Below are 14,892 nucleotides of genomic sequence, written 5' to 3'. Positions count from 1 at the left end.
ATGTCTTAGATTTGGTGCATTTATTCAAATCCCTTGTGCTAAAGAATTAGGGGACATTTTTCACTGAATAAAGACAAAAACTTATGTTCTGGTTCCCCTGCCTTTAGTAAAGGGGTTGTTCACCTTTGAATAAACTATTAGTATGATTCTAGAGAATGATATTCTGAGATAAATTGCAATTGATTTAAAAAAAAAATTATTTATGGTTTTTAAGTTATTTAGCTTTTTATTCAGCAGCTCTCCAGTGTCCAGTTTTAGCAATCTGGTTGCTAGGAGCCAAATTACCCTAGCAACCATGCATTGATTTGAATAGGAGACTGGAATATGAATAGGAGAGGGTCCGAATAGAAAGATGAGTAAAAAAAAGTAGTAATAACAATATATTTGTAGCCTTACAGAACATTTGTTTTTTTTCAGCGACCCCCTTTTAAAAACCGGAGAAACTCAGAATAAAAAAGGCAAATAATTAAAAAAAACTATAGAAAATAAATAATGAAGACCAGTTGAAAAGTTGCTTAGAATTGGCCATTCTATAACACACTAAAAGTTATCTGAAAGGTGAACTATCCCTTTAAAAGATATTGTCTAGGGAGCTACCTTAAACATAGTCTTTGCCAGTACATTATACATTTATTTTATAACTCCTTTGAATGTGTATCATTGTGTGTGAGCAGCCTTGACAGTGTACACCTATATAATTTGCAGTTCTTGATTTGAAAGTGTTCCCTTGGTGGTTACATTGCATAGGGGAGTTTCTTCTGTCAGCTCTGTCAAATGCAGTAAGGCTTCATTCAGCAAGAGCTTTATGGGATTACAATTGGTTTTGTTGTAGCAAATACTGCTAAGTAGTATATTCATTTTGGCACTAAGCCTACATTCACCGGGTTGATCAACGCCTGAAAAATCACTTTAAATGTGTTAGACAACACTTTTCGAAATAAATTTAAGCTGATAAGTATTAGCTGCAGGTTAACTGAAACAATGTCTGCTTACGCATTGACAGCCAAAACACAAAAGCCTTGATTATGTTTTGCTGACCAGCAGCAAAACAAGTGATGGGGCACAGTGTAGTTTACAGGGTCATATGACCATTGCATCTTGCAACTTGTGACTGTAAAGGGCAAAAGTATCTCTTGAATTAGGGTCACCAGATCACTTGAAAATTCAAGGACACGTCTAGAAAATCCATCTAGAAGTTTGCAGTGATTGCAATTTTATTGTAATCACTGCTGCTCTGCAGCATGCATTTATTAGTGGCGTCCATGAATTTTCAAGAGAACCTTATCTCAAATGGGTTTCTCATCACCAGTGACCTAGTAGTGTAATGAGAGTGCCACAGGGTTACCAAATGCATCTAATTATTTTCTTTTTTTTTATCAGGGAAGAACGCCAGTTTGTTGTCCTAGATACGAACTACGAATCAGCACCTAATACACCAATATTTAACAAAATCTATAGTAGTGTCATGTACTGACTAGGTTCCTGGCTATATGTTGGACCTTAAAGGAGGTTTAAATATTAACAGTCCAAAAACCACTATTTATGCTTTTAAAGTCATTGATAATAATTGCAGAATGATTGCACTACAGCCTTGATTACATGTTGTGCTTTTCTTTTCCTGCTTCACACGGCGGTTGCCTGTTCATTTTTGTATATTTACCTCTGGGACAATTACAGGTATGGGGCCTGTTATCCAGAATGCTCGGGACCTGGGGTTTTCCGGATAATGGATCTTTCTGTAATTTGGATCTTTATGCCTTAAGTCTTCTAGAAAATCATGTAAACATTAAATAAACCCAATAGGCTGGTTCTGCTTCCAATAAGGATTAATTATATCTTAGTTGGGATCAAGTACAAGCTTGATTGATTGAGTTGATGAACCAGAGAACCAGTACTGGGATACCCAACAGGATTTTCTATTTAGTGCGACCAAGTCTTATGTTAATCTATTATTATTTGGTGGACATTCTCATTTATTGATATGTGGCTAAGCTGTGTTCAGAAAATTCTGCTGAAACAGTGAATATACAGTAGAAGTGAAGACTTCACATGGTTTTACTATCTGGTCACTGTGTGTTATGGGATGGGGAACAGGTAAGAGAAGAATAATACCAACAAGATACAGAGCATATCTTATATGGTTGGATAAGAAGGCAGCTCTTATAGTTTCATACCAGAATCTATCGTATCCACCATGAAATCTCTGTAACCATTATAAAAGCTAGTTGCAAGGACCAGAGCTTAAAAGGGATATAGACCCCAAAATAAAATATCACCTACGGTAATTAATGGCAATATGATTCTAAGCAACTTTCCAATATACATAAATTATGCATTTTCATTGGTTTTACAGTTATCTTATGTAACAGAAGTTAGCTCTCCTCTAGCCGAGACAGACCTGATAAACCTTTGGCTTCTGTTACAAAAGTCAAAACCACCCAAGCAAAGAATAGCCAGGGAAAAGCAGAAACTGCTTATAATAGCAATTACAAGTACAAATAATTTTAAAAACCATTGAACATTGTTAATTAATGCATTTTAGAAAGTTGCTTAGGATTGCATTTTCTTTCTTTGTGCAAAATAAGATAAGTAGAATAGTTTATTGTCTTTGACACAGTGGGTTGTGGTTTAAAGATAATGTATTATTCCTTATGAATTATTTTTGCCTGCCTCTGGCTTTCTGCCCCGGTCAATGGATCTCCCATAATTCTCTGAGAAACAATTCAATTGTCAAAATTCAGCGCATCAATTGTCAAACTCCAGCAGTTATGGTTTAATGGTATTATAAGCTATATTATTTCTTATGAATTACTTTTGTTTTTGTTGTGAGCCATTATATTATATACAGCAGATTAAGATTTAGCCGCTTTTGGTATCTCCAAATGAATGGAGAGCCTAGTTTGGTGGGTGCAAAACAGATCATCTTTGCAAAGGTTGGGTGGATGGGGATAAAAAATATTTTAGTTGCTAACTCCTAGTTACACCATTGCCTAGATCACTATTTAGCCATTACCATTTTGCACCCAATTTTTGTTCCCAAGAAAATGAAGTGGGTTCTTTCATGTCTACTTAAATCTATGGCCAGCAGCCCCAAGAGAAAATTCTATAGATTTATTGTGACCCTACTAAACATGGTGACTGTCAGTCTATTTATTAGCTCTCAATACTTTTAACCTTCCTAAACACCATCACTTGTATACTTATGTGTCTTACTGACAAAGGCCTGTATGACACTTTAAAGCACTCTTTCACTTTGGTTTGTACACACTTGAAAAAGGGCCCTTGTTGCCCGAAACATGTTGTGTGGATGCACAATAATTACTAAATAGCAGGTATTTCTACGTTTTGCTGCTTCTTGATTTACCCATTCTACATATTGAAGTAAATCCTGTGGTTGCCAGTGACGGAGCACCAGTGTGAATCAAGAGTATCCAATAACTGCTGGGCGTTTTTGTGTTACCTCCAAATGTGACAAAGGCAAAACGTTGTTTTGTCTTTCTCTTAATCAATTTTGTGGTCACCCCCCCCCCCCCCGTTGCACCCCTGTCTACTGGGTTAAAATGGGCATTAAACTTTTGTCTGCTCTAGTTTATATGTGCCTTACTGCCTACTCAGTGGTACATATAAATGTTCTTCATGTCACTGTGTTTCCATACAGTTATAGTACAACACTCAGTATACATGGATATTGGGATACAGTGGATACATCGATACAATGGAAAACTGTTGCATAGAAAAACTACTAAACTGAATTAAGTACATAGGCATGCATATGAGTTTAAACAGGTAATGAAGGTGATTATGCACGTAGTTTAGGCAAGATGAATATGCATATAGACTGATTGGCTGGAATTGAAGTATGAAGTTAGGAAAGTAAATTATTAATAGTCATGTATTTTACATTAATTACATATAGGGAAAACCTTGAGTGAATTCTTGTATTAAGATGTTCTCTGAGATGTCCGGTAACCCATCCTATTCTTACTATATCATTTGTTACTTTATCGTAAGAGCCCTGTTTTTTTATAAATTGATGTAGATCACTACTTGTTGGCACTGTATAAACAAACGATGATGATTAACTGTAGCCTATAACTTTCTTTGAGTGTAATACATTAAGTGAAAAATTATAGACAATGAAGAAAGTCAATACTGAGTATACTAAACAGATCTTATACTATGAATTACTCTCCTATTCTTTTATAAATATTTTGTCTAACCTATTACTTATTTTTAAACACTAGTTAATCTATTTTATCCAAATACCTAGATACCCCAGCTGAATACAGGTTACAAGACCTCTTTCCATCTAGTTGAGCTCTCTGTAAGTTGGAGGAAAGGGTTCCACAGCTTCACACCCACAAACCTCTGGGCACCAGTTGTTATTAAAACAACTGATAATTTATGAATGGAACTGGAATGTCATAAATATTATACAAATGTATTCATGTTAAATAAAAAAGTTATTAGCAATTTAAGAAGAAGTACAAATCTGTAGTACCAGGTCCCAAGATAATAGGATAATAGGAATACATATACAAGAAGTGTGTGAAGTTTACTACTTTCTTAAATTCAACCAGGATTCATTTTCCACAACACAAAATGAGCACGCTGTTTACTACACTGACTCTGCTGTTTTGGGTGTGTTGCCAGGAGAAAATCAGAGAGTTTTACATTACTTTATCTGCACAAAATGGTCCCTTGAGTGGTATAAAAACCACAGAGACAACCAGTTGTGACTAATCCTTGCGCTGTAGCTGAACCCCCACAAAAACAAAGTAAATAGATGCAGAGCTCTGAATGTACAGCAGGCAACATATCCAGAGAGAGAATTTGTTCTGGAGGAGGTAATGGGAAGGGGACCAGGTTCAAAAGGATTAAACCATTTAACCAATCCCTTTAACATAGCTCAAGACTGCTCATGAATTTGTTTAGTGAATGGATTTTCTTCCCATGGGCCAGATAGTAACTGAAGACAATACATTCAGCCCTTCCAACATCTATATTTTATTAACTCTGACAATTACAGCTTCCCACAATATGGAGACTCTAGCCTCTCTGAAAAAGCATGAACAAGCAGATTTGCCTAAACAGCTTATTCTTTGCCTGTTATCATGCTGTTCTTTTAGTTTACGAAGGCAAGGTTATTGATAGTGATTTATATTAACTATGGGTTTACATCCTTGTGCACCATAGCACACAAATCTCGTATTGCCTAATAGCTCCAGCTTATATGCAGGAATGGACTTACCTTTTACTGTACTGAAATATTCCGATTTTCTGTTGCTAGGTAAAGTGTGTTCTAAAAGGTTTTTTAAAGAGAAGCAACAAAAGGGACCAAAAACACCAGATTTTTAAAAAGATGACACAGTCATGACCCTAAATCAGATATATAGTATTGGCAAGGATGTAAAAATTAAAACCTAACTTCAATGAAATCATTAATACAATAACTTAAAATAAGTACATTTACACATGCACAAAGTGGAGGGGGGGCAATGGCCATTTAAAAAGTACACATTTATCATGCTGTGAAAAAGTGAAGTGAAGCACTACCGGTGTTGTTGCCCAGAGTAACCAATCAGCAGTTAGATTTCAACAGTTAGAAAACAAAGGCAAAGATCTGATTGGTTGCTATGAACCTTGCCAGTAATGTTTCACTCTACTTTTTACACATCATGATAGTCCTCCAAGATATTTTATGTAGTTTATTGCATCATCATAGAAATATAGGTTGAAAAAAGACACACTTCTATCAAGTTTAAACTTTTTGCTTAAATGAAACCTAACTGCTTATTGATCAAGAGAGCAAAAGCATCAGACAGTTTATTGTGTAGTCCCTTTATATACGTAGCTATACATAGTTCTCATACTCCTAATTGAGACCTTCCATTGCTGCTTCTGACTGGAATTGCTTGCTGCAGCAAAAGGTACCCCTAGGTTTGCCTCCATTATGTATTTGCCTAACAAAATCACAATAATTATATATAATTGGCTTGCAAATGTTGAAATCCTGGGTCACGGGTGATTCTGTACCAGGTGCATAACCTTACATTTATCAAAATGTAATCTCACCTGTCACTTAGCTCCCCAGATTGCAAGTTTGTGCAAACCCTGCTGCAAAGTTGCCTCAGCCTGGATGGGAATAATTGTGCTGCATAGTTTTGTTTCTGCAATCACACAATGATGCAGTTCTTAAAGTGCCCACTCCCAAGTCATTATTGAACTTATTAAAGTGGACACTATCACTATAAAATCCCTGCAGTACTTGACTAAGAACACTACTCCCAATTAAGAATGTACAACCAGCCTCTGTACATGATGCTTTAGGGTAGGGACACACTGGGCGATTTGGGGAGATTTAGTCGCCTGGCGACTAATCGCAGCGACTTTTCTCCCCGAATGCCTCCCCTCACTCTGCGCCTGGATAAAATGAAAAGTCGCCGGCGCTAATCACACATGGCGATTCGTTTTCCGAAATTGCCCGAAGTTGCCTCACGAGGAAACTTCGGGCGACTTCAGAAAACAAATCGCCGCGTGTGATTAGCGCAGGCGATTTTTCATTTTATCCAGGCGCAGAGTGAGGGGAGGCATTCGGGGAAGATTGGTCGTGGAAAGTCGCGGCGATTAGTCGCCAGGCGACTAAATCTCCCCAAATCGCCCAGTGTGTCCCTACCCTTAGCCATTTTTCTTTCCAGGCACAAACAGCTTAACCAAGAGAAACACATATTAGTTTTAAAAGCAACTGCAGCACTGTATTAAAGCTTAGGGTGAACACAGTTATGTCACCTCTACTGCAACCCCGCTATTCAGGTTCCTACTAGTTTCATAAAAAAACAGCTACTCGGTTTGTTTAACAAACAAATAAAGCCATGCTGATTACATCTTATAATGCCATTCTCCTAAGGATAAGCTTGGATATGATCTCTTAACAAACATTCAAAAAAATGTGTCCATCGCAGATGTCAAATTTATGGACCAGGTTGAGATTGTAATCCATTTTTAAATATTGGAATTACATTAGCTTTCCTCTATACCATAGGTACCATAACAGATGAGACAAGGCGCCTTAACAAAACTAAGCTAAGCTCTTTAAGTACTTGAGGGTGTATTCCATCAGGTCCTGGTGCCTTATTCAAATTAACTTTAAGTAAACATTAAAGTACCATTGTGTTGATTGAGCTGAACAATTTGTGCCCTTACAGATTGTGTCTTAAACCCCTGTTTTCTCTTATGTATACATTAATGAAATGAACTGATTAAGCTCATTTGCTTTTTCAGAGTCCTTTATAACCAAATTATTTAAATTCGTTAATGGAGCCACCATTAATTAGCTTTTGTCTTAAAGTTGCTTTTCTTTTCATTCCTATTAGCTTCTGAGTGGTTATACCACACAGGGTGGTCCTTAACAGTTCATTCTTAAAGAGGTAAATTGAGAATGGTAAAAAGCAACCATTTCTGCTGTGGGCTTGTAGCTGATACTTAACATTCCAATTTAAGTACTGAAAGTAAGGTGCTACAATTTGTTTTACTGAAATTTAGAATCTTGTTGCTTCAGTGTAAATTTGCTTTTTGCAACAAACATTAAAGGAGAAGGGAAGGTTAAAATGATGCAAGCATTATCAGAAATGCCTATATAAATACACACAGTTACACTCACTGTGCCACTGTTCTGTGTCCTCCATGAAAAGAAAAAAAGCATCAGATTTCTATCTCTTAGCCCCAGATAGGATCTTGCATAGCTTCTGCTCTTCCTCCTCTCTCCTCCCTGCTGTAATCTGAGCAGAGAACTATCAGCAAGCAAGCAAGAGACACACATGAAGCTAATATGGTAGCTGCTATCTTAAACAAACAAATAGAGGGTATATGGCTGTTTATTCAGGTATGGTAAAACATTCTACATAATAAATATAGCGTTCTGTTTTGCACTATTGCATCTATTGGGAATAAACTGCATCAATAGCTTTCCTTCTCCTTTAAATGAGATAATATTAGGGTCATAGTTCCTATACGGTTGTAGTACTTGCACATTTATTATGTATCCTGGGTTGTTAATGACCACTAACTAAACCCATAATTTCTGGATGGCTCATCAACAATCTTCAACATAAAATTGAAAAGTAACAAGTTTATAAACTTGTTTCCAAAAACATATACTTTTTTTCTCAAAAGTTTATGTCTGTGAGTAACATGTTTGACTGCTTTGCCAACTGAACCCCATTCTGCTCTATGGTTCTTCTGCTCAAAGCAGTCAAACATATTATATTGAACTGACACATATATCAGCTGTGATAAAGGTGTCAATTTGTTTACAATTTCCTATCTGTAAGGAATATGATCAATGCTGAGCACTATTGCCATCTGTATCAGTTTGTATGTTATCCCTGTGCCTTCATTGGTTTCTCCCTTACTCCAAAACCATACAGGCAGGTTAATTGACTCCTAATAAAACTGATCAATGTGTATGTGATAGGGACCTTGACTTTAAGCTCCCCTAGACCAGGAGTGTGAACAATGTATAAAGTGCTGTAATATGTGCTGTTCTTTAGAAATAAAGAATAATACTACTGAAATATTTTCGAATATCCATCAGTCAAAGGAAGCCCTTGGAACTGAACAGCAATCTGACATCTCCTATAATGGGTCCATTAGGCTCTAGAACAGAAAAAAAAAAAAACATTTGTTCTTATAAATCAAACACTTCAATGGGAAAAACAATTCAGTTGGTGTTTGGCCAGCATTTTCATGAGAAACCCAGACAGGGGCATATTTGTCTCTATAACACTGAAGAAGGCAGCTAAGTCTCTGCTAAATAGAGCTAATGAACTGAAGGAATGGCAATGCTGCCAGCTGATAAGCATATTTAAACTATAACAGCATTCCTTTTATTTTCATTAATAGGCAATTATATATATATAAATATGGTACATAGAGAATTCCATTCTTGCATCGTCTCATTTGATTGTATCGGATAAGGAACAGCAGGAGATGCTATTGCCTTTCCACTCCTGAATTGCTTCCTGGAACCCTAGAGGATGCTATTGTGGTAGCCTGTAAAGAAGATTTTATTGTATAGCTAGAAAAAAAAGCAGTACAGAAATAACATGTACAACATGCACTGATGCCTTTTAGGACTTCAATGGGGATTGTTTAAATACTCCATTACAAATATCAATTTAGTCAATCAAATACATTTGGTCATGTTTTCTACTACCTGTCCAATAATGAATAGACCTGGACTTGTATAACTATATGTACTATATGCACTACTATATGTAGCTTGAGAATTTGGTCTCAAAATAATTGAGATTTAGCCCTGCACCCTCATACCATAATTTTTTTAGTACGCTTAGGGGGTTATTTACTAAAATATTTTATCTAAATTTTATATTTTTTTTTAATAAAAAAAAGCTCAACCAAGCTCCCATCCATGCTTTTGCCTTGATTATAATGAAAATAACTAAAAAAAATCAGATTGGGGAAAAAACTCGATAAAATCGAGCAAAAACCCTGAATCAATTACAATTTTTTCAGACTTTTCTCCCAAATTGCTAGATTTTTTTAGGTTGTTGCCCAAAACACACCAATTTTTTTGGATTATCTGGCTAAACCCAGCGCAAACCACAACATCTTAAAATTGGGATAGGGACATCTGCCATACATGACCTCGAAAGGTTTGAGATGGCAGATTCATATAATACTGCACATTTTAGTAGCCATTTACTGACATTTTTTAAAAAAAAAATTTTTTTTCATTTTATGATTAAAATTAAGTCATTTTTGGTCATGCCAAATGCATGAAAATCATTGGGTGTTTTTCGCATTTTTTTCCTAGCAAAACAAAATGCTCAGCGAACTTCTAGCACAGATTCTTTAAAATTTTCGCTACTCGCGAAAACACAAATTTCACTGTTAATCTGCATCAGGAGAAAACAATCTCTCATCCCTGTAAATGAGGCTTAAAGGACTAAAGAAGTAGCTATTAATGTTGTACAATAGGTTTTGGGCTTCTGTACCAGCCCAAGGCAACCACAGCCCTTTAGCAGTGAAGATTTTTGTCTCCAAAGATGCTCCAGTAACTCCCCATCTTCTTTACTGTGGATTCACTGCACATGTTCTGTGCTACTGTCACTTACTGAGCTTAGGGACCCACTCACAATTTACAGTACACATAGAATATAAATGTCACAATATAAGGCTGATTAGTAATTAATACAGATAATTGCTACACGGCAGCACAGAAACCAGGGCAATTAGCATCAGAATTTAATAATCAGTCCTGTAGTTTCAGCATATATTATAGACAACCTTATTTTTTGTTTGATAATTTGCGATGACCCCTAAACTTAGATTCTCAAAAGCTGCTCAGAGTCCACTGAGAATGTGAGTGTCACAGACACTTTCCAAGATGGTGACCCCCCTGTGACAAGTTTGAAGTCCTGGATCATTGTAATTAATACAGATAATTACTAGATAGCAGCACAGTGCAGCTACCATCAGAATATTAATCAGCTCTGTAGCGCCATCTTACATTACAGGCACACCTCATTTTTCTGCTTGATATTTTGTGACGACTTCTGAACTTAGCATCTCAACAGCTGCTCAGAGCCCACTGAGCATGTGAGTGTCGCAGACACTTTCCAAGATGGTGACCCCCTGTGACAAGTTTGAAGTCCTGTATCTTTGCTGCTATTGATAAGCTGAAATTTAGGCTGGTGCAATAAGTTCAGTATATAAAATATGTCATTTTTAGCCACTTTCATTTTTAGGGTTAATTCTCCTTTAAAGTCTATTTGCACAGCATTTAGTGCAAAAAATGTCATGGAGTAATATAATAGTTATCCCCAAGTATAAAAGGTTATATGTATCCTATCAGCTATCCCTTGCTATATAGATGAAGGGAAGATACAGCAAGATACTTTTAAAATCTCTGATTATAGGGCTAACTGTGTCCAAGGCTCAAGGGTATTAAGATGTCAGAATGTTCCATATTCCAGCATAGCTGATTCAGTTCCTATAATGGACCATATGCTTGTACCAGTGGATTAATAAACGTAATAACTGGCTTGTTAAGGCTTATCAATATATAGAGTACATAAGAATACAGTATATAACATCATATATGTAAACAGCAATATTTAAAGCATCACAAGGTAATAAGCAAACTACCCAGTGTGGGATACTCGCAATGTTCTCTTTGTAAATAAATTTGCAAAACAGTTAATCTTACCAAAATTTTGACAACACTATATTTTGCTGTGCAGCTACTATATATATATATATATATATATATATATCTGTCATATGCAATTGAATTTCTGGAGCACTCTTATAGAATTCTAGAGTTCTTTTGTTATTGAGTTATTCATTATGTAACTGTAGTTATTAAGATGGAAACAGTTAACTCTACCTTAGAATCGAATTTCCCCACCAAAAGCACTTTCTTTAATCATCCTGTACTGTACCATCATTAATAGTACCTTAGTTAATTTTTGTTATATAGCACAACCAGCAAACTAATCCTGCATTCTGATTTTGATCATGTTAGTTCATTCACTTAATATGCTTGAGCATTATTCCCATACCCAAATAAATGAATATTCTCTTTGCCTGTCACATAGCAGGGTCTCATCCTTGGACCTGAATAAAGGAGTAGTAAAGTAGTAGTTTGGTCATAAACATTCATTCAATTAATTCAGATTAAAAGGCTGGCTCAGTAAGAATGCATTGCCTAGCTACTAAATTATCATAAAATAATGTAAAATCTCTTTTTACATTTGTGTAGATGGGGTATTGATATGTACCACACACCTTATATGATGCTGAAGCAGGCTTTTGCATTTTATATGGATACTACCTGTGTTTTGTTTTATAAATGTATAAATATTGCTTTTTATTCTTTATTATAGTATATAGGTATGGCACCTGTTATTCAGAGTGTTCAGGACCTGGGGTTTTCCAGATAAGAGGTCTTACTATAATTTACAGTTATATAATACCACTATACAGTAACATTTCTAGAGCAGGGGGTCATTATATGCATTATACATGTACAGGGTATGTTATTATCCAACCAAACTGGAGAATGAATGGAATAGTGCCTCCCATAATACTACTAGATTAAAAGGGACTTGAATCCATATAAGTGTATGTTTAGAGTATGAGGATAGGGATATGATGCATAAAAGTATGAAACTGAATGGCAACCCTATGTAGAAACAGGTTCCCCTTTATGACCGCTGCAATCTAGGTTCCAGATAAAAAGAAAAAAGATTTACCTAGGAGCAATGGACAATAAATAGGAGCAACTGACTGCAAGCTTTTGGGACAGATTACAACTACATCTTTAAGTGGATGATCAATCCTGTCTGGCTGAGTTGTGTTAATGCTTGGGGCACTGCTGGGAAACGAGTGATCTAATGGGATAATGGGAAGCCGTGGGCTTAGCAAATCAACAACTCACTCTAATAACTGGAATCAACCTTCCTTTCTGTGGAGAAAGAAGTTTTTGTGATGTTCCATACGTTCCATTCGTTAATGAAAATTGTAATTCTGTCAAAAAATTGTTTTTGTCATTGGTAGGTTCCTGTAAGATGCTGCAATGTGACAGGGCTTCCTGTTGTGCTACCTCAGGACAAAATGTAATGCACCCTCCCTGGTGAGAGGTAGGTAATGTACTGTTTTGCATGTGCACAAAGAACACAGGGAGCACACTTGTCAGATCTTGCAAACTAGAATCTGTGGAGTCCACACCCCAAGGTTTAGTTGAGCTACAGGAGGCCATGAAGGTGTTTTCTATTTGCCTCTGCTTTTCATTGCTGACACCTACAGGATGTTTGGGTTCAGCTGCAAGCAACTCCCCAGTTAAGGGTCCTGAGTTGCTGCACGTTAATGAGTTCTGGCCTTGCCCTTATCTTTTACTTTTGAACTCATGGTTTTGATCCGTGTCTGTTATATGAACTGGCTTTTGCCTGCCCTTCCCTGACCTTCTTACCTACAGACCTGTTATTGCCTGTCTCTGTGATGCCACATGGGGCTTCCTGTACACCAGTTTTTCAATGACACAAATGTTTACATTAAGCAACCTTTTGAGTAGCTCACTGTATTATGATGATGAACTGGGTTACAAAGAACTCCCTCGGTTTATCGCCATGCTTATTGGGCCTTGGGGGGACCTGTCTAATGAATATCTGGCCAAAAATTGGACATATATTTAACTTGCAGGTTTGAAAATCATGTTGTTGAGGACTGCATTGGTGAGCTGATGTGGTCCTCTCCCGAGAGGTCTCTGTAGGTGCCCGGTATGTTGCTATTGTTAGCCTGTGTTGTTGCTTGTGATATCCATTAATTTGCCAATTGAGCAATCTTACATTTTATTCTCTGTTAAACTGTACATTAGGTTTCCTCTGACATCATAATGGCCTCTTTATATCATGGTACATTAGGCTCTTATCTAAGTTTCTGGGAAGCCATATGATTGCCTCCTGCCACAAAGTTACTCACTCTCTGTGCTATATCAGCTCATTGGTGCACACTTTATTTAACAGCATGTTTTTCTGCCTTATGGATGTTAGACTCACCTCCTCCCACTTTGCCAATGACAGACACACAGTTGTGAAGCAGCCTGCATGTCTCTGGTGAAGCCTAATCAAATTGAAAAGTCCACGCTTGCCCTGTCCAAAAATGTCACAACAGCTTAGTCTCATGTTACTTAATCTAAGACAACTGACACATCTCTACTGAGAACAGCAGGACAAGCAACTACCACCTCACATAACCCATCACAAACAAGCCTCCCAACCACTTGTGGAGAGGAATAGAAAACGAATGTTTAGAAAATACATATTCATGTCACAATATGATTAGAAGCTATGTGTACTTTGCCTTTGTTATATAAAAATACAGTATGTCATAGATATGTCAGACAGTTCTGATTTAATCGAGGGTTCTTCTATGTCTAATACATTTTTGCATTCAAAAATGGTGACTGTCCACTTGCAGCCTGCAGCAATAAAAAGTTGCTCATCTATTACATTGATTATTCGACTCTTATATCTTGAATAAAGAATCTCTCAGAAATAAGAAACTTGTCTCGTATAGATATTCCTTTAAATTCAACTCCCTTTTGCAAACATCTTCGCTTGGCTTGTGCAGGGGATGTCAGTCTACATACAGTTGGTTCCTTAAGGTGGTTTAGGCCTTGTATGCAACATGCTTCTATGGGCAAAACACAAAGCTTATGCAATAGCTGTCTACAGGGGTGTAACTACAGAGGAAGCAGACCCTGCGGCTGCAGGGGGGCCCAGGAGGTATAGGGGGCCTATGAGGCACTAATTAATGAGAAATGTCAATATATATTGGTAAAACAGGACAACCTCTGGAAATGTTGGGGGCCCTAAAATTAATTTGCTGTGGGGCCCAGTAGCATCTAGTTACTCCACTGGCTGTCTAGACCAAGTAGTGATAATGATTATAAATAGTGATGGGTGAATAAATTCACCAGGCATGGATTTGCGGGGAATTTCCAATTTTCGCCGCCTGTGAATAAATTTGCAAAACTGCGAGGAGAATTCACCTCGTCTAAAAAAATTGGATTGCGTCAAAATTGTTGCGTGCATAAAAATTGTCTCGTGTCAAAATTATTCAAACGCCCATTGACTTTAATGAATTTGGACCATATAGTCTTGCATATAAAAATTGTTACTCACGTCAAAATTGTTGCACATCAAAATTATTTTGACACCCATTGACTTCAATGCATTTCACAAATTTTTCACGTTTTGCAAATTTTTAGGAAAAAGCGAAACAGGACAGATTCGACCATCACTAATAATACATTTTAAAGGGACCCTGTCTTTGGAAAACATGTTTTTTTCAAAATGCATCAGTTAA

The 14,892-nt window shown here is 36.8% G+C and overlaps 1 protein-coding gene across 1 annotated transcript in view; it reads left to right on the top strand.

Annotated features, from left to right (window-relative positions):
- lrfn1.1.L (leucine rich repeat and fibronectin type III domain containing 1, gene 1 L homeolog) overlaps window positions 1–14,892 on the top strand; it is a 54,370-nt gene that overhangs the window by 27,140 nt on the left and 12,338 nt on the right. The window contains exon 3 of the mRNA XM_018230314.2: window positions 12,583–12,665. The gene's annotated coding sequence lies outside the window, so the exon portion shown is untranslated. The remainder of the gene's footprint in view (window positions 1–12,582; window positions 12,666–14,892) is intronic.

The sequence above is a fragment of the Xenopus laevis genome, chromosome 8L (genome assembly GCF_017654675.1).
Source record: "Xenopus laevis strain J_2021 chromosome 8L, Xenopus_laevis_v10.1, whole genome shotgun sequence".
NCBI classification, from domain to species: Eukaryota; Metazoa; Chordata; class Amphibia; order Anura; family Pipidae; genus Xenopus; species Xenopus laevis.
The sequence above is the reverse complement of the archived record's forward strand: the minus strand, read 5'-3'. Positions and strand labels throughout refer to the sequence as shown.